Source organism: Cydia fagiglandana, chromosome 20, assembly GCF_963556715.1.
Source record: "Cydia fagiglandana chromosome 20, ilCydFagi1.1, whole genome shotgun sequence".
NCBI lineage: Eukaryota > Metazoa > Arthropoda > Insecta > Lepidoptera > Tortricidae > Cydia > Cydia fagiglandana.
This window is the reverse complement of record NC_085951.1, coordinates 15,078,186-15,100,316: the sequence shown is the minus strand read 5'-3', so window position 1 is coordinate 15,100,316 and position 22,131 is coordinate 15,078,186. Positions and strand designations below refer to the sequence as shown.

At 36.1% G+C, this 22,131-nt stretch overlaps 1 protein-coding gene, 1 long non-coding RNA gene and 1 other non-coding gene across 3 annotated transcripts in view; 1 reads left to right on the top strand and 2 right to left on the bottom strand.

The window, feature by feature from the left end:
• Positions 1-22,131, bottom strand: part of LOC134674688 (GAS2-like protein pickled eggs) — a 134,253-nt gene that overhangs the window by 36,303 nt on the left and 75,819 nt on the right. The window lies entirely within an intron of this gene.
• Positions 1-22,131, top strand: part of LOC134674707 (uncharacterized) — a 444,870-nt gene that overhangs the window by 354,967 nt on the left and 67,772 nt on the right. The window lies entirely within an intron of this gene.
• On the bottom strand, positions 8,605-8,676 carry Trnag-ucc (transfer RNA glycine (anticodon UCC)). The gene has a single exon. It is a non-coding gene; the product is annotated as a tRNA-Gly (tRNA).

The following is a 22,131-nucleotide window of genomic DNA, read 5'->3' as shown; positions in this document are numbered from 1 at the left end:
TTGCTAAACTGTCAAAACTGGATTTCTGGAGCACTGGGCTACTATTATAATATTATAATGCTGAGAATAGTGAGAATAAACATTATGTGTTTATTCTCACTATTCTCAGCGTACAATTTTTGTGAATGACGAATCGATGAGAACCTGGCTGCCATCATCACTACACCTTATAAAACAAAGTCCCCCGCCCCGTCTGTTTGTTTGTATGTTTGTTCGCGATAAACTCAAAAACTACTGAACGAATTACATGCGGTTTTCACCTATCAATAGAGTGATTCTTGAGGAAGGTTTAGATGTATAATTTGTTAACTCGTGCGAAGCCGGGGCGGGTCGCTAGTTATTGTATAATATGTATAATTTAGTTATCGAGTTAAGTTATAAGCTCATAAGCCTAACTACTTACTATAAGATGGGGAGAGATATTCAGTCTAACACAGAATTTTTTACCTGCCCATAGTTGAAAAAGTAAGACTAGTAAGAGCGCATCGCCTAGCGTGGTACGGGCATATTTGATGCGGAGGGATGAAAGTCATGTGACCGATGTGACGAGAAAGGTATTCCGAATGAATGTGAAGGGAAGTAACAGGAGAGGAAAACCGAGGAAAGTGTGGATGGACTGTGTGAGAGATGATAGGAAACGAACGCGAGTGAATGATGAGATGACGGGCGACAGAGAGGTATGGAAGAAAGACATGCGGCGCCGACCCCAAGTGAATGGGATAAGGGCAAGCAAATGATGATGATTCAGTCTATCACAGTATAATCACCATAAGCAAAGCCCAGCACAGTGATCAATAACTATTAGACTATTACAGTACGTATTTACAATCAATTATCAACCGGCAAGGCTATTCGCACTGACATTACAAATGATAACATCGTTATCAGTGATCTAGAATTAGTAATAACAGTGACAAATGAAGTTGTATCAATAGCGGCGCAGGCGGAAATTGATTTGCAACAGCGAATCATGTTAGCTGTAATTTAGAAGGATATCTATCAATATCTGACAATCGCAAAGGTTTGTTTAACGGATAGATTGAATAGCTCTTGACCTAGATAGAAATCTATCTATTAAATGTTATTAATAAACAAAAACACCACTCTTTCGGAATTGTCTGTTGCATATATAACGGGGAGTGCTCAATGAATTGTTTGCAGTGGCGGATTTGCCCTAAGCAAGATATTAGGGGCGACAAATGGTGACAAAAATTCGCAGATATTAACAAAGATTAATTATCTTGATTTAAACTTTCACGATTATTAAACATTATCAAACTGCACAACGGGACTTAATCGCGTATTTAAGTTTTAAGATTTACCTCCGACGTTTCGAGGAACTTAAAACTTAAATACGCGATTAAGTCCCGTTGTGCAGTTTGATAATGATTAATTATCTTATCGCTAAAAACAGTAGGTAGGTATGTCAGTATATGATACTATATGTCACCGACGTCACCGTTTCTATGACTTGTTTATTGTTAAATTTTACCAGCGCTTCAGTGTTTATTTATTTATTTAATCTTTATTGCACAAAAGAAAAATCTTATAGTACAAAAGGCGGACTTAATGCCAATGCTTAGTGTTGAAAAACTGATGCGAAATACTTATTTTACAGGATTTTTGGTAACCTATACATTTAATTTTTGGAATTTGCAATATCGCTCGCAGACGTATCTGCTTGATAAAAATTGGTTTTTATACATCTCATTATTGGTGCCACATCTAATACAGGGGTGTTTATATAGATTATAGACTACAATTTTCAATTTTTCCAGTAAAGTTAGAAGGGCCACGTGACGGGAAGCTCCGTGTGCCCCATATAAGGTCCGGAGCCGACCGGCCTCGGCGCGCGCGCAAGGCCGCAGGGTGACTGACTCACGCGCAACTAAGTAGACGGGCGTAAGTGAGATTTTATATCACTTCGATCAAGCATACAGCCTGAATGATGGTAAGCGATCACCGTAGGCCCAGTAGTCAGCAAAGCGCTTTTTGAAGGTTACGATTGCGGCTCTTCAAGCCTCCCAAAAAGATTAATCCTTACACCATCCCACTTACACGCTGTTAACCGGTTAAACCTGGCGTTACCATGGCTACCAGTACAATTTGACATTTGGTTAACGGTTTAACCGCTTAACTCCGGGTTAATGGGATGGCGCAAGTGGCGCTAAGTGTGCTTAGACCACTGAAAGAACATTAGCGGCTCTATTTAACTGATTACTACATTTGGCCCTTCTCAAAAGTTTGCCGACCCGCACCGTAGTCTATACCTAAACGCCAGAGAGCCTTGTCAAATAACAATCGTTAACGGGAAAACACGCCATTCGAAACTTAATGCGAAACTTAAGATGTGGAAATTGTCAAGTAAATTTTCGTTGCATCTATCATCCCGGTCCCGATACATTATTTATTTTCGATCGGCGTTATCTTTGTAGCCTTCTAGGGGTGATACATGCGCGTTGCTGGTCCTTTAAAATACCTGTAGTCCCTGAAGAAAACCTTGGCATAGGTCATTTCACAGTGGGAACGTCCATGGGAGGAAATTCCTCTAAAACCGCACAGCTGACCATTATAGTTCGTTTTTTTTAGCATTAGAAAGAACTTGCAAGAAGATAAGCGATCTTGACATGTCTTTTAATTGAAAAACGCTTTATAAAAATCAGTAACTATTACTTTTGAAAGCAGAAGAATATAAATGATCGTATTACATTCATAATTGTTACATATTTGCCGAAACTTATTTTTAAAATGTGTTTTTCTATTAAAAGAACGAAAGCTAAAAAAAACGAACTATTACATTTGCATTATTATGGCGTTACATTTTTAAAATACCCTTTTTGCGTTTTTTGCTTATTGCGTTATAAAGTACGATTGTTGGATAATGGATTAATCATTGTTTAAGCTAGGTACTGGAAGTATTGATAAATAGAATCAAATAACATGTAGGTAGATATGTGGCAGTTAACGTCGGTTAACTCAATTAGATACCGTAATTAAAAGTTGTTTTATGTCTGTTGATGTGTTTCGGTGTTTATAACAATTATAACCTTTTTGTTTTACGTTAAAATTCACACTCGGAGCAGATTTATTACCTAGATATCCGTAAAAGGGTGAAATACGGAAGAAAAAAGCTTTTAATGTTAATTTGCTGATGGCACCGTTACATATTCAGGTTTTGATGGAGTGTGGTTAATGTAAAAGATGAATGTGATATCCATCATTGAAAACAGTGGCAAGTACAGTCATATGTCATTTCTTAAGAGTCATCATTTGGACACTGCATATTTACATAGGTAATACAGTGGAACCTCGATAAGGCAAAATCTTCGTTAATACGAAAAAAAGTGCTATATTCTCTTCAATTATTCGAAACTTTTAACCTCTATAAGGCGAAGTAACCAACGATCCTCGACGCTGTACGTGTTTCTCCAGAAACTTCCTGCATAGCACAGCTGAACTTTGGAATGAACTTTTCCCCGTAACGTTTCCTAACCGATACAAACTACAAACCTTCATGAAAAGAGCGTAGTCTTAAATTCCGGCAACGCACTTGCAACTCTGGTGGTTCAGGCGTACATGCTTGGCTAATAGTTTACGATTTATCTGCTCGTTTGCTTTCTATATGCTAAAAAAATACCGCTTGATTCAATTAATTATTAGACTTCTATTTGCAAAATAGAAAATCACCGCCGTATTTGCTCATTAAAAAGGTACTCGCGGATGTTTTTGACAATCCGCCTCCAGCCACCGTTTTAACGAGTGACTTTTACTTTCTCACGTAGTTTTAACGGTCCATTTAATTAGTACGTAATCGATCACGCTTGACAAGTCAATCTGTGCATTGGCAGAGAAATTGACATTTAATACACAGTCAGATTAAGCAGTACTTGGACCTGAGTCTTAAATTCCTCCTTCTTTCTCCGTGCCTCTTTCCATTTCATTTGAGGTGTGCCCTCTGAATATGCTTCCGCCATTTCGTTCTGTCATAGTAGGTTGCTGGTGTTTTTAGCGACTGTTTCTCCAGGTTTCTCCACCAGGTGGCTTTTGGGCGTCTTGATGGTTGTTTGCCTAGCTGAGCTTTTAAGTAGCCGAAACCCGGCCATTCACGTGCGGATTTAGGTGCAGAAAAATATGTATCCGTTTAATTATTATAGGATAGATTTATTTTTGTGAATTCCCATAGTTGCAACTTAAAAAATGACAATTTTTAATTAATTATCAAATTGATATTCCCAAAGAGAGCATTAGTTAGGTATACAGCGAGGTTTTAATGAAATAAAAACTTACAGTTAACGTACTGTCAATAATATTTTACATGTTGTTCTTTCATTCTAATCAATAACAGGAAATTATGACAGATGTGATGTTTGAATTACTTTTCTATTTGTTCACACGTTGTTTATATTAATTATAATACTTAATTTTTTTTTTTTATTTTTTTTAATACTTAATTGAATGCCTCTATTTATTTAACGTAAGTACGTCTTATTAAAAACCGGAGAAGTACGAATCGGACTCGCCCACCGAGGGTTCCGTAGGTACTTTTTAGTATTTGTTGTTATAGCGGCAACAGAAATACATCTGTGAAAATTTCAACTGTTCATGAGATACAACCTTATGACAGACAGACGGACAGTGGAGTCTTAGTGATAGGGTCCCGTTTTTATTACCCTTTGGGAAAGGAGCCCTAAAAAGTGATCCCTTTTTTTTTCTTCGAATCGTGGAGACATCGCATAACAATCGACCAATAATTCGATCGATCCAAATATTTTAGTTTTACTAAGTTTTAGTTTGATTTATGCAGTTATAGTACTGAGTCATGCAATATTATGTCATTTGTATCGAACAAATTATTACAATGGTCACACTAACTAAGGTCGCTACACGACTGTAAGGCCGATCACACATCATTACCCTAAAAGCTCACTCCATCTATAACCGGAACCAAAGCTCACCTTGTAAACATGCCATTTTGAACCTTAATCACTTGTGATAAGTACTTCATTAGATACGGTTCAACAATATGATATAATGACGCGTCCGGGTTTGAACCTACACCTTGACCGTTCTGCCTTGAGGGCCTTATGGGGTAGAGGGAGGTCTTATCGATAACTTACCTATTTTAGTTGTTTAGTTCATGGGTCTTGTATCTGGGCCCGATTCGGATTTTGAAATAGACATCTATTAGATATCTTTTAGACATCACCAAGATACGATAACGATATGTTTAAGATCTATCCTGTCAAATTGACATGTGCGCGATTCTGGAGATACTCTTGAACGATTTCCACAGGATATGACTTAGAGATCCAATTCACATCTAATAGATATCTTACTCTATCTAACGTAAAAGTGACATTGGTTGCCCGAATTGCGCTGCAAAAGAGAACTATAGTTCGTTTTTTTTAGCATTAGAAAGAACTTGGAAGAAGGTAAGCGATTTTAGCATGTCTTTTAATTGAAAAACGCTTACTAAAAATCAGGAACTATCATTTATGAAAGCAGAAGAATATAAATTATCGTATTAGATTCATAATTGTTACATATTTGCCGTAACTTATTTTTAAAATGTGTTTTTCAATTAAAAGACACATCAAGATTGTTTACCTAATTTCTAATGCTAAAAATGCTATAGTTGATAAACTATAACGTATCTAGAATGGATCTAGTACGTGTCGTCTCTTGTGAATATCTTGAAGTTCGAATACGGCAGTATGTCTGTGAGGGTCATGCCAAGTGTGACAGTACATACAGCAACACTCCCAACTGTACATCAGTGGACCCTATTACAAAAGGCATAAGGTCCACCGCTGCACTAGTAGGGGTACTAGTGTGGGCGAGAGTACGTATTAACGACCTATCTTTTTCCTATGAAAAGTGTGACCCGGGGAAGGGGAGGGGGAAGGTCTCGAATTTTTGTGTGATTTTGATGTAATTAATGGACGACCCCTTAGTATTGAGAACCAAATTAGCTTAAATCTTAGATAGGTCAACAATTAAGTCTGTGACCGTAAATTATTTTCAAATACGTACCTACGTAAAAGGATAAAGTAATTCACCAGTTTTAAAGTTTAAACATAAGTGCTACAAATATGATTTCATAGAATTCCACATGACCCCACTTAAACCCGAAACACATAACCCCCTAGTTGCGCCGCAGTCGAGTAAAAGCAACATGATTGAGCTAACAGAGCGGCGCCCGCGCATCCGCTGTCGCTACTGTAGATTTAATAAATGAATAGACTGGTCGATTTTTGTGTTTTTAATTATTTTTAGGGTTGCAACCCAAAGGGTATTTATTATTTATTATTATGTTTTATATGGGCCTTTGAGTGTCGCTTCGACCAAGCTGTGATCTATTGTGACGGCCCTTTAAAGTTCATTACTAATGCCCGTTGAATCCAGGAAATTCCAAATTCTTTGGGCCGTAATGCTCTGTACCTCATAGGGTTCCAGTATATGTCGCCCTAGGTAGGTACTTCTTTTGGACATTAGTGGTCCGCAGGAGCAGAGAATGTGCATAGCAGTCTCCTCTGACTCTTGGCAGAACCTGCATGTCGCATCTTGTTTTTTCCCTATTTGAAACATGTGTTTGTTCAACTTGCAGTGTCCAGTCAAAATTCTAGTCACCGCACAAGTTTTGTGTCTTTTGAGCCCTAGAAGCTCCTTAGCAGTTTTGCTGTTGAACCCTTTGATTAGAGCTTTCGAGTGTTCTTGTCCTTTTACGAACTTCCACCAATCGATTGCTCTCGTTTTTTCTATGTTGTTGAGCAGAGAATATGCATCCCGTTTTGTGGTTCCACAAAACGGTTCTGGGCCGACCAGGGGTGTGTCTGCGCCCTTTCTAGCAAGTTCATCCGCTTCTTCGTTTCCGTTAATGTCGGAGTGCCCTGGTACCCATCTAAGTATAACTTTGTTGGAATAAGCTAGTCCATTTAGGTTTGATTTACAGTTCTGGACTAGTTTTGAGTTTGACTCAAGAGATTCTAGTGCCAGCAGAGCAGCCTGGCTGTCTGAGTTGATGTAGATATGCTGGTGTCTTAGGTTTCTATCCAGGTTGATCTCCGCACATTTGTTGATGGCGTAGACTTCTGCCTGGAAGATTGAGGCCTGTGTGCCCATGCTGACGCTAGCTCTGAACTTAGGTCTCTCACCATAGATCCCACATCCTACATCATTGCCTTTCTTGGAACCATCCGTATACCAAATAAGGCTTCCCTCTTCGACGAACATTTGGTCGTTAGTCCATTTGTCTCTAGGAGGTATTTCTACTGTGTACAGTTTAGTAAAGTGACATTGAGTGTGCGTGTCATACCAAAGGGTAAACACGGGACCCTATTACTAAGACTCCACTGTCCGTCTATCTGTCTGTCACCAGGCTGTATCTCGTGACAGGTATGCCTTGTTTTCTGTTGAGGGTGATGGCGATTGTTGCACATGGCGATTTATTGTAGAGTGGACTACCCTAAAATCCGCTGTGTCATGTGTCACGCTATGTCTCGTGCTACGTTACTTTGGCGACAAATCGCTATGTGTAAAATTCACACATGATGATTTTAAGTGAACCAAATTTAAGTCGCTATGTAGCAAAATTCTGGTTAAAATAATTAATATTGTAACAAGTTACGAAAAAGTACTGTTTATTTTCTTCACGAATAATATCATTTAAAAATCATTCATCTATTAGAAAAAAAATACAGGTGCAACAAATATATTACAAACAGGAAAATAAAAGGTTATATTTTCTCCTGAAAAGTTGCTTAAAAATACAGGGCGATTTTTTTTATTCGCACCGACGATATACAGAATATGCACATCGCTTGCGGGACGTGTGATTTTAGTGCCAGTGCACGTGCGAGCAAGTCTACACACACGTAGACAGTGTGCTTTGGCCTTAATGCAATATGTCATGTACAATTCTTGGATGAATTATTAGCGAATGCCTCGTCTAAACCATGAAATGCATCTAATTGGACAATCTTAAGGATTATAATTACGCCATTGTCTGAGGGGTGACGACCTCCATATCGGAGTCATGACACGGCTAGGAATTATGAGAAATTGTTCTGATTTGGGAAATTGGTTATTGTTTACTTAAAGTAGGGATTTAGAGAAAATCGCTAATATAAGATATTTATTCTGGATGGTGGGATGTCCTAGTTAGTAAATACCTTAGGTTGGTTTAAATTAACTTAATTTTTTAAATTTAATTTAAAACCCGTTCTTTAATATATTTATTTTAATATGTGTGTCTCTCAGGGAAGTTTTGTTATTAAACTTAATTTTATTTTTATAAATCGTCATCACGTTGAAGATTTAATTGTTTGTGTTCTGTTGAAGTTGCTTTTAATACCAGTTATTGAGCTATTAAATTATGACACAATTTCATAGATAAATTCTTAAGTTTTATATGAAATATTTTTTTTTCTTATTTAATGATAATAATATTTCGTGTACGTTAAAGAGAACAGAAATGTTATTGCTAACAGTAGGCATATATAACTAGGACTAAATAAGCGCATAAAAAACCCTACCCCACATAACTAATCCCGCATACTCCGGCCAAAGAAAATACCTAAGAATTAAAAAATATATCAAAAAGTGTGCGATGGCCGGGAATCGAACCCGGATCAACTGCTTGGAAGGCAACTATGCTGACCATTACACCACCATCGCAGCTGATCAGCGGGGCGAAATACTTAATCAGCTAACGGCGAAGGTCATTGACTTCTAATCGTGACGGTGGGTAATAAATTGATAAGAAAATCGTTATTATTACATGCACATCATTCAAATTAATGAGACTGTTGACTTTCTGACATGACAACATAATCATTATTACCGATTTTTTCGTTATATCTATGATTTATAATATTTTAGGTAAGTACCTATGTTGCAGAAAATATGTTTGTGTGCAGGTATAAACTATTTCACTTTTAAACCAAAAGTTCCTCCTACGTCACTCTAAAATACTAAATTCAAAATCATAAAACCTACGCCAAGTTATTATCAAATTGATCACCAGAAGACACGCACGCAGTCAAGATAGCCAAGTTAAGTAACGTGAGTCCGCATGGAAGCCATCTTTGCACTCTCGTATTTAATTGCGACCTCCATTTTATTTCATAATGGGAAAGAAATAGAATAAATCTGAAATAAAAATATTCTATGTAAAAAAAAAACTATATCATACCTTGTCGTTTTTTATGGGACAGAATTTTTTTTCCCGTGATTTTACTATAATGTCCATCGTTCTCTCAGCAAACTTAAGGTCACATGTCCATTGGCTCATTACCTCCTACCTTCTTCTCCTTTTACGAAGTCGGTTAATAAACTACGAGCAAACATAAACAACTTAATAATGATTCCATATAAATGTCTTGTTTACTGTTAAGGGTTTGCCAGATTCGCGATATGCTTTTGTACTTAATGAAGCTATATTATATATTCTTACTGTCTGTATAAAGGGCTGTTTATTTTGCTCCTGCAATGATTTACAGTCTGAATATAATAGCTCATACTGATCAACTTTTTACTGCGGGACCAACCCCGAAATCGCGAAACTTTATATGCACCCCGTAAGTTATTGCAGGTGACTAAGTAAAGACATGTAACTATAGATAGTTTGTTTAGATAAATCTCCTGCATTATACCTTATACGGCATGATAACTTTTCCTAAACATCCTGGAAGTCAGGATTGAAAAGACAAGAGAACAAGGGAGACCTAGAATTACTTATCTCAGCGAAATAAAAAATAATGCATCGTATGAGGAAATTAAAAGACTGGCACAAGAAAGAAATGACTGGCGATTACTTCACCGACGAGCAAAACTCTTAAGTTATGATGATGATGATAACAATAATGGTGTTATAGGGCCTCGGTGCATCGTAGTCGCAGGACCTCACGCTAATTTGTCGCTGGAGCGTGCGGGTCGTGCCGCGGCCGATTACGCCGGCGGCCATCGCAGCGACGAACGACCAGGGTGACCACGCTCCAGACCGTATTCATAGAATAAATAAGTATAAACACAACTTTGGAAATTTTAATCAAATTAAATTATTTAATATTTTGATTTGTGTTTTTTATCCGGCTTTCACCAGTCGTGGGCTTCGTCACTTTTTCTTTAATGTATATGACATCTATTTCAATTTATAAAGATGTATAAAATATGCATTTTTCAGTATCTAAATATCACTAAAATTTTCGTAAGAAATATTAATTGATAAAAAAAATATTAATCCAAAAAAGGAGGATTTGATGCCATTGGACTCTCTTGCAGCTGTTTTTAAACGACTGCCCAAAAAAAGAGTGTATTGTTCTTATAGGCACTATCCTACTCCAATATCTGAGAGGAGAATCAGAATCAGAATCAGAATTGTTTATTGCACTCATATTAGTATACAGTTCTTAAAAACTACTAGTACAGTTCCACATGAACCCTGTAAGGGTATAGCAATATACTTAACACTAACTTATGAGATAACATGCATTATAGGCTTAAGCCAATTCCTAAGGGCTAATGTATGATTTACAATGGTCTCTCTTGTAACCTTTTTTCCAAACTTATATCTTCTCGGTTATTCATCCATATTTTCGTTAAAAAAATCATTTAATGTATAGTACGCTTTTTTTACTAGGTAAGTTTTTAATGCATTTTTAAAGTTACTATATTTATTTATTTCTTTGATTTCGTTTGGGATGTTATTATATATTTTTATGGCCATGCCAAAAGGGCCTTTATGGATCATCTGTAAAGTAGAGTTTTGTGTGGCTAGTCTAGTCTTTGGTCGTAGGTGGGCCGCTCGCGAGTATTGAGGAAAGAGGTTTCCATTATTCTTTACGAATAGACACACTTCCAATATGTACATGGAGATTAAGGTCAGGATTCTTAACTTTATGAAGTGAGGTTTGCAGCTTTCCAGTTGATGAATATTTACAAGGATCCTAACACAGTGTTTTTGTAGTAAGAAGAGATTGTTCACGCTTGGACTATTTCCCCACAGTATTATTCCATATTGTAACCAAGAGTGAGCATAGGCGTAGTATGCATTGGTGGCTATTTTTATGTCAGTACATTTTTTTAGGTGATATAGTGCATAAATGAAGCTACTTAATTTGCTACTTATCTTATTTATGTGATCTTTCCAGTTAAGGGCCGAGTCAATGTTAATACCTAAAAATACTGTTGAATTAATTGATTCTATTTTATTATTGTTGTAAGAATAATTAATGTTTAATGTTCGCTTTTGAAAAGGTTTAAATTGTATAATTTTCGTTTTATCGAAGTTTACTTGTAAGTTGTGGTCACCAAGCCAGGTTATAACTTCTTCTAGGGTAGTGTTTAAGTCACTGTTCAAATTTTATTCGTTATCGCACGATATAACAAATGAAATGTCGTCAGCAATCAAGGTACATGGGCTATTTATTATTTTGGGTAAATCATTTATGTATATCAGAAATAAAATACACCCCAGAACACTTCCCTGGGGTATCGATTGGTTTACTTTTGTTATTTGAGATTGGACATAGTCTATTGTATCTGTGTTGTAATTGTGATGCTCTATTTCGACGTACTGTACGCGGTTTGAGAGGTATGAAGAGAACCAGTCATGAGCATTTCCTCTTATGCCTATCTCTTTTAGTTTTTTTAATAATATGTTATACTTAACTCGGTCGTAAGCCTTGCTCATATCCAGTAAAACGCCAATAGCGTATTTTCTTTCATTAATTATATTTAGTACTTCTCGAACAAACTTGTACACTGCTAGGGTTGTAGATCGCTTCTCTCGGAAGCCGTATTGGGCGTCATTAAAGATGTCAAATTTTTCGCAAAAGGAGTAAAGTCGCCTAGACATCGCGGTTTCAAATATTTTCGAAAAGGTCAATAGGAGCGCTATTGGTCGATAATTATTACAATCGGTTTTATTACCCTTTTTGTGGATGGGTTTTATTACTGTAATTTTTAAAGCGTCCGGAACAACACCTTCCGCGAATGATTGGTTTATTAGAATCGCTAAGGGTCCTGACAATACATCTGCACATTGTCTAATTAAATAAGGTGGCATTTCATCGTATCCATAGCTTCGTTTGTTTTTTAAGTTTTTTATTATATTTTTAACTTCGACTTCTGATACGGGTCGTAAGTACATTGAGTTTTTAGTTGTCGATATTACTGGCCTGCCCGTCGAAGGTAATGTTTGATTTCCAACTGACAAGAAAAAGCTATTGAATGTGTTAGCGATTGCTTTTGGATCATCAATGACTGTGTTTAGAGTTTTTAATTTGATATTATTTAGATTTTTTTTATTTAATTTATTGGTTTCACTTTTTACTACATACCACATTGATTTTATTATATTATCAGATTTTTTAATCATTTCTATATTGTGTAACCTTTTAGACGTTGACACTGCTTTTTTTAATGTTTTCTCATATTGCTTATAGTGTTTGTTTAGAATTTCATTGTTGGCTTGGGATATAAATAGCTTTAGTAATCTTTTATGTTTGCACGATTGTCTGATACCTTTGGTCAACCATGCCTTTTTAGATTTTGTTTTGAATTTAATTTTGATTTTAGGTATACATAGGTTCAATATATTGTTGATCACGCTATAGAATTGCTTATAGTTCTCATTTACGGTTTTTGCTGGGGATATGAAGTTATTAAAATTTATTTTATTTAGTTCTGCTTTAAAGTTTGAGCAATTTTTTTCATTATACAACCTTTTCATAATATGCCAAGTACTAGGTGTATCGAATACAACCGACGGGGAGCTAATTAATATACCTTTGTGATCTGACAGCCCATAATCGCGTACTTGTATATGACAATTTTCACGGTGAAAATTTTTAAAAATAAGATCGATACACGTAGAGCTTGTATTAGTTATTCTCGTGGGTTCTTTCACACTTTGGTAAAAGTTGAAGGTTTTCATTAAATTTATTAGTGTTATTGAGCATTTCGTTTCTTGTAAGATGTTTACATTAAAATCTCCACCTATAATAACATCTTTTTTGTTATATCTATGTTGTAGGTATTGCATTAGTTTTTGTAACAACTCAAAAAATAGGTCAGGGAATCTTTTGCTATCCGGCCAGTACAAGTTGATCAATATTAGGTTTAATTTACTAATTTCTACACTACAGATTTCAAATAGATATTCTACTGACATATCTGTAATATCGTTACATTCCGTGTATTCAATTCCCTGCTTCAATAATATACATACACCTCCGCCTTCTTTGTTAGGACGACAATAAGCTGATGCTAGAGTATAGCCTTCGACTTTTAATAGATCGAGTTTGGAGGTATTTAACCAGGTTTCCGTTAGGCAGATTGCATGTATATTTTGGTCTTCTTCTGTAGCCGCTTCTATCAAATGTGTCTTATTTTTTATGCTTCGAATATTTTGATACAATGCATTAAATTTGGTCTCGAAAGGTATTTATCGGTATCTCCGGTGTATTATGTGTTCTTGTTGCGCTAGAGGTTTCTGATCCCGGTTTACATGCGGTAGCTGGTGGGTGGTGTACTTCTTCATTCTTGGTTTTTCCTGCCTCCAGTAGTTTGTTATCGGCAGTACTATATTCGAGTTTTGCTGCGTCGTCTGCACACGTGTCTGGTTTCGTTTCAGTGGGTATGTTAATCGTCGTGTTGATGGGTTGTACAGTATGGTTCGCACTTTGCTGGAGAGGAGTAAATTCTTTGCCGTTTATATAAAGTCTGTTTTTTCTGATTACTGCGTGATGTCCTTCGTGGCGGGCCTTGGCGAGTTCACTTTGTAGAGTTTTTCTTAGTTCCAGTGATTTTCCGTCTAAGAACGGTGAGATGGCATATCCCGTGTTTTTGAAGCAGTGGGCATTGTCGAGTACATATGTTGTCATCCGTTTGCTAAGCAATTCTATTTGCAAAGGGCGTCGATATCCTCTTTTTCCTATGCGGGACACTCCTTCTATAAATCCATTAATGTTTATGTTCAGAATATCATAGAATATATTATCGATACGATGGCACAAGTCTCCTTCAGTTTCGTATTGATATTCATTAAGTCCAAACAATACAATCTTTCTAGTGCTCTCATTAGTGGCTTTATGCTCTGGGTTTAGAAAACTGAATTTCAGCCATATCGGAAATTATCGGATAGATATTTAAAAAGGGGGCCACTACGTACTGTATTCTGTATTTCAGTACCTTTTAAATACATCAAACTAGTTTTTATATTGCTGGATTCGTCATTCTATGCGTCCAAAGTTAATACGGCCGTTTTTGTTTTGAATTCATAGATTGACGAATTTAGCAGCATTAAAACTAGTTTGATGTATTCAAAAGGTACTTAAATACAAAATACAGTAGGTACGTAGCGGCCCCCTTTTTAAAATATATTTTGTCTCTTAAGCTGCCGCATGCTACTTTCAGTAAAATGTATCTACGTACTTAAAATCCTTTAAATTGTCCAACTATGATTACCACTACATTTTTGCAAATAAGTACACATATGTTTATCTAAGGCATGGTCACCCCACAAACCGCGTCACGACCGGCGCCCGCGCAGAACATTGTTTACTTCATTAATTGCCCGGTTATTGTGCCTCGTCCTTTGTCTATGCCATCGTTAAAGGACCTAAAGGACCAGAACTAAGCTCGCTGTTTACATGATGGCAATAACAGTTTATGTTGCGTAATTTATAGTGTTATAATAAATAAAATAAAATAAAATAAAAATTCGTTTATTAAAAGAAAGAAGATAAAATTACATAACTAGCTCAGTGATCCCACACTAGGCTAGGCCTGTGTCGTGGTGACCGCTCTACAGAATTACCAAGTACATGAACTTTTGGGGTATCCTCTAAACTAAAGTGCTTAGGTATATATGTCGCAGTAAGATAGATATATCCGTTATATAGCTATAACCCTAGGGATATAATTATATGACGTAACATAGTTATACGAAAGCGATTCATTACTATCTTACTAGGTATATAACTATAATACGGCTTTAGTTTAGTGATATAGTTATATTACTGGATTAAGTTTAGTGAAATAATTGTAGGTAGGAGTGCAGCGGTGCGGCGGAGGTATAGTTATATCCCTAGGGATATAGTTATATGCCGTATAGTACGTAACTACGTATTATAATCATATTCCTAGTAAGATAGTAATTGTAGGTATTAGGAGTGCGGCAGTGCGGCGGAGGTTTAGTTATATCCCTAGGGATATAGTTATATGTCGTATTATAATCATATTCCTACTAAGATAACTATTATATATATTTTCATGCTGCTATTTTTAAGGGTTTATGAGGCATTGCGATCGATTCACGAAAGCTGGCGCGAGATTTGACAGAATTTCAATGAAAATAGCTGTCACTCAGTAGAAATCTCGCGCCAGCTTTCGTGAATCGACCTGTACTTTTACGTAATATTGCTAAAAAGTATTATACGGCATATAACTATATCCCTAGGGATATAACTATACCTCCGCCGCACCGCTGCACTCCTACCTACAATTATTTCACTAAACTTAATCCAGTAATATAACTATATCACTAAACTTAATCCAGTAATATAACTATATCACTAAACTAAAGCCGTATTATAGTTATATACCTAGTAAGATAGTAATGAAACGCTTTCATATGACTATGTTACGTCATATAATTATATCCCTAGGGTTATAACTATATAACGGCTTTATCTATCTTACTGCGACATATACATTGTATGCGAAGAAAAACAAAAAAAGAAATGCTAAATGAAATGCATGCAAATTATGTTCGATTAAGTTCGATGAGTTAGGTATACTGGGTGATCAATCCAAATGGGTCAGACCGCGTAGCCAACGTGCCAATCGCTTACGCTCCGTAGCGACCGAAACGCAATTATCACTGTCGCACTAATACGGAAGAGTGATAGAGAGACACAAAGCGTTCCGTTGTCGTAGCGATAGCAATTGTCACCTTGGCTAGCCCGGCAGTATGGAGAAGTCAGAAACTATGAGAGATAGCGAAATCTGTCCTTAGGAACCATGGCGTCGGTTTTATATTTAATAATAATGATATATGATGTATATATTTTTTTTATTTATCATACATAATTGGATTGGTCGCCCTGTATACATATGTCGTAGACCATCCTGTATGACGGCTGCGTTTGATGGAATGTCAAATACCTAGTGAAATGCCTAGCCTTGGGTGTGTTTGGTTGCAATACGGTGATTTGTATTTTAAATAGTCCAAACATAGATAACCGCTACGTATATAATGCTTTTGATAAACTTCAGAAAGAAAGGATATTCTAATTTTTATGTAACGGGTCTATCGCTATCGTCACGCTCACAGACAACTGTGTGCCTAGCCAACATGACAATCGTACATCGACAAACGCCAAACGAAAAAACGTGTGCTTATTAGGCTGCGTTTTTCACCAGAGATGTACAAGGATGAGTAGCGAGGCATGTTAAGAACCAATAGAATCATTGCTTTTACATTTCCTCGCTCCTTGCGAAATTATTCTATTGGGTCTTAACAAACACATGCCTCGCTACGAATCCTCGTACATTTCTGGTGGAAACGTAGCTTAACATGATAGGTACGAAAAGTCACGTGACCATATACAAATTTTTCAAGTTTCAATTGGCGTTTTCTATCAATGATTTTCATTTTGGCCTGGGGGCTGTCCATAAATTACGTCATCTATTTTTGACGATGTTTGATCCCCTCCCCCCCTCGAAGTTGAAATTAAGTTTATCGAAAAATCATGCTTCGAATGACCCCATTTCCTCCTACTTCATGCTACTATATCATCCGATGTCCAGACCCCCCCCCAATTTGAAATGACGTAATTTATGAATAGCCCCCTATGGTCGGCCCCCAGAGCTATAGGCGACAGGCGACTATAGGTATTTTAAGTTTATATTATAAATAAACAAGTCTAAGATCGCAATCCGGCATATTTGTCCGCATTGCCAACATTATAGAGCCTGCAGCCATTTGTAATGTTGCAACATTGTTGCGACAGTGAGATCCTTTAATCCTACCCGTAGATTTAGATCAGAGCCTCTACCATCAGTTGGCAGAGTATTTTTCACTTACACTCGGTGAATAAACGTGCCGTGAGTCACGTTTTACGTTTCTTTACGGTCTTATGTACCTAACTTCACTCCACTCCAAACGATACTGTCCCTTTCTAACTATACTAAAAAACAGAGCAAGAGTTACGAGTATATCGGAGTTTTATACAGCGCCTCTAGGAGTCACCTAATGAACTAAATAACAAAATTGTCAAATTTTCTCACGTCTACGTAATTTACTATCTATGCATCTCGCTCTCGCATATTAGTGCAAGTGAGATGCACAGAAAGTAATGTTACATATACTGATGGTAGCCGTGAAGAGGTTAGAGGTAAGGAGAATCCTTTATGACTTTATGAGAAAACTCCTTGAAGGGAGAATATTTGCAAAAACTGGGCACGCTGTCAGCTATTATAATTTTTCTAAATCTCTCCAGAGTAGCGAAAAAAAGAAAACCCATAAACCTAGTTTTTCATTGTATCAATACCGTACTAAAAATCATGGAGAATGGAAGATACTCGTATTTATATACAAGTGGAAAAACGTTTTCTCTTTTTGTATGGACGATTACGTAGTATACTTCCCTCTTAAGGTTTTTGACGGACACTTTTTCATTATTAATTACACGGAGATTGTATTCCTTACCTCTACCATCCACTAAGAGCATTTAGAAGGGAGATGTCATCGCTGTCATTTTCTTTACAAAACAGTCCGCCGATTTTTGCGGGGGAGGGGACGTCAAATGTATTGCTATTTCTACATGATTTGTACGTATCGTACAAAAAGCCATGTCGGTCCATACAAAAGTTTGCACAATTGTGCAAGTTTTTCGGCAGAGGGGTAAGTAATAATGTCAACAAAAAAATAAAGAGTATACCTTCGAGACTACTACGACTATGATATTTGATTTATTCGGTTGTCAATATAAAACAAACGTAGGTGTTCTTTCTTCTCGTATGAGACGCCATTACTATGTAGTCTTGCTTGAGATTAATAAACATTACCTATATGGTGTTAAAACAAGCTTTTCTTTCCTGCTTGGAACCCTAATCCTAAATCCTAACAGTAAGCACTCAATGGCCACTCCAGTTATTAAATGCTCTAAGACCAGTTTTGTCACTTTGTTACTGACTCAACCTTCATTCTACAAATTTTTAAAGATTTGACGTTGCCATAATAGTTACGAAAATAATAAACACATCAATGTTAATAAACAGTGTATAAATTAAAATATAATTGTATTCAAGACAAAAATTGCAAAATATGATAATTACGTAAACATCATTAATAATCGAGTTAAAATTATGACATTGCGTGTTAAAAAATAGGAAGCAAAGTATACGGCGCGATTATACAGGCTACTTTTGGCTACATATTTATTACCTATGATGAAAATAATACACACATGAGAAGAAATCTTAAAATATTAAAATAGCTATGTATTATAATGGTCCGCTTCAGTCCGCATCATGACAGCGGCCGTCTCCTACTGCTAAGTAACATTATCTAATAGAGTGTCCGGAAAGAGAAAAGTCGTGAAATTTAGGGGAGCCCATACATTATACCTGCGACTCTTCTCTTTCCGCACAGACCCTACGTATGACCTTAATAGCGATTTTAATTTTATAGTACCTATATTATGATCTCGAGTATATTTCAGTGCCAAGCGCCCCATTTCCAATACAAAATGAACCCACGCAGCGGGTTTTTGGCAATAAATGTGTTTAAAATCTTATTTAAATTTTCAGATTCAGAACCACCAGCAAAAGTTTTTGAAGAAAGTTTTATATTTCCTGTTACCAAGTTGACATGAAAAACGATTACCTAGGTACCAAACACAATAATTTGAACAACGGAAAATAAAATAATACTTACTTAGTAAAGAAAAATAAATAAACCCACAGAACATTTGTATGTTTTATTTTATATAAGATAATAATGCTTAATAAAATACGTAGCAATTCTTGTGTAAATATTATAATAGGTCTTGCGGTATGGTATGTCTTATTCTTACTATGTGTTATGTGCACCCAGCAACAAAAACAGCAACATGTCTATGTACCGCTCCTTGTATTGAGCCTTAATTCTTAATACATATGTAACTTCTACATGCATACATGATGCAATCCGGGTTTTCATGGAAATGTTGTTTTCAATCAGCTTCTTGCCTAAAACCAAAAACTGCTCGTAAGCAATGTGATTTTCGCAAATGTAGCAGTAGAAATAGGAAAATATGATGTCAAGTATAACTCATTACCTTTGTACTAAATCAGCCTTTTATCGAACTATTAATTGATTTATCCCTTAAAGTTTTGCTTGAAGTTCACATACTGTTATAAATTTATACATATTACGTTGAAAATTGCATTGATATTCGTGAAAAATCTGCGTATTTGTTGTGTTTACAAGTTGACAGAAATGTCACGTTGGAAACGCACGTATTTTTCCATAACATCTGTCACGTTTACTCGCGTAAAGTATTTACGCAGAATAATTCTGGCTCAGTTTTCATTATATAATTAGAAAGAGAGCGTTTTAGGTGTGAAGTTAGGCAAGTATGGAAAACTCGCGTAAAAACGTCTATAACTCATGGTACCAATTGAATTTTTTAGTTCTTTACGTGACCGGTAGAGGCTCTGTACAATTACTCCATACATTTTCCTTAACTTTCTCACTGTCTTCACTTCTCACTGTCATTCACGAAACTGATAGTAGAGCTACAGGATTCTATTCGCGTCTCTTAACATTGTTAACATATGACATGACATCTCTATACCGGGTGTGGCCTGTAACACGAGAAAATAATTAAAACATACATTGTACTCCTCGAACAGTGAAACTTTTGTTCAACAACATTTAAAAACTATGAAGTATTTAGTTAGACTCCCTATTTTTCATACAAAATAAATATTATCTTCAATGGACGCCATCGCCGCGCCATATCATTGTGATTGACGTTGCTTGTCACGCGTTATACATAACAAAATTCGCAATACATTGCGTCTTAGAATAAACTTTAAAGTGTATTAAAAATCATACAACCACAAGTTATTGTTATAAGTTGCTGAACAAATGTTGGTCAGTATGAGGAGTACAGCCTACAGTTAAATTTTTTGCTCATGTTACAGGCCACACCCTGTATAACTTTGTAGAGTCTGTGTAGAAAGAGTCGTTAAATGTATTGGTTCCTACACATTCCACGACTCTTCTCTTTCCTCACAGACTCTAATAGACTAAACTACACATGCAGTCTCGCCCCGATTCTAACTTTAAGATACGTCAATTCATAGATCTAGAAACGATATGGATTAGATATGTCAGTGTCAAACGAGTGTCAAAATTGACGTTTCTTCAAACAAAAACGTCACTTTTGACACTTGTTTGACACTGACATATCCAATCCATATCGTTTCAATAGTATTTGACGTATCTCATTGTTCGAATACGGCTGTCTGTCAGTTCAGTCTATATTAGGCTGCCTTTCCACTGAGGCAGAGGTGAGAGGAATCAAACAATACAAGTGGTAGAGACAAAGGTGGCAGGTAAAAAAATGATTTTTTTACACGTACTAATAGAAATAAACAGTAGGCCACAAAAATACTGGTAAAATACATTCATTACGATTCTTGCGCGGATTACATTTATTCCTCCATATTATGTAAAAAATAATGTAATAGGTATGTTCGTATAGGTAAATGCTTTTGTCATTGTATGGTCTTTATGCTTTGACGAAGCATGTTTAGGATTAGGTATGCCTATCTTTGTAACAATTATGAATAAAGACTAGATCCTATTTAATAATCATTATCTTAACAACAAAAATAAAGTTACGTTCATTTGCAAATTTCGAGTGCCATGAAACAACAATGATATTCATAATTATTTTCAATTTAAAATGATTTACCTACAATAGATGACTTTAAATAGTATATATTATGACGACCGGTCTGGCCTAGTGGGTAGTGACCCTGCCTGCGAAGCCGATGGTCCTGGGTTCGAATCCCAGTAAGGGCATTTATTTGTATGATGATACAGATATTTGTTCCTGAGTCATGGGTGTTTTCTATGTATTTAAGTATTTGTATATTATATACTAGCTGTTGCCCGCGACTTCGTCCGCGTGGAAACTTCAACATTTTACATCTTTAGTACCTATAATTTTCATATCCAAGCAATGTTGAAATTAAGTACTTTTCTTTTTTAGCAAGTTGTATGAAGTTAAGCCTATGTTCAGCAGTGGACGTCTTATGACTGATGAAGTTTTAAGTCAAGTGGATTTTGATGTTGGTTGCTGAAATGACTTTTCTTGTATTCTCATAATAGGTAGGTAACCTATGCCCTTATACAAAGATTCAAGTTCCGCATTCCGCACTCACAAAATGTCTGATCTCCATACAAACTTTCAACCCCTTTCTCACCACCTTGGGGGATGATTTTCAAAAATGCTTGAATTAGTTTTCATGTTTTTTAATTTATTAACTTTTTTTTCCTAGCTTAAAATTAAATTAGACTCCAAGACGAATTTTCATCCCCTTTTTGGGAATGAAGGGATTGAATTTCCAAAAACGTTGCAATTACTTTTTTTTGTATTCGGCTATTATGCCTTTCTAAGAATTTTCAAAGCATTTGTAATGGATTTAAACTTTGAAACCCATTTTAACCCTGTTAGGGGATGAATTTTACAAAACGCTGAAATTACTTTTATTGTCTTCTAATAGTATCCCCAAATACAAAGATTGAAGTCCCGCGCTCGAAAAAATGTTTGATATCCATACAAACTTTCAACTCCTTTTTCACCACCTTAGGGGATGAATTTTCAAAAACGCTGAAATGAGTTTTCTTGTATTTTAATTTAAAACGTTTTTACAAAGTTTCAAGTTCCTTGCTTAAAATAAAATTTGCACCCGCAGACGAACTTCTATCCCCTTTTTAACCCCCTTAGGGGTTGAAATTCCAAAAACGATGCAATCACTTTTTTTTGTAATCGGCTATTATGCCTTTCTAAGAAGTTTCAAAACCATTTGTAATGGATTCAAACTTTCAACCCCTTTTTAACCCTG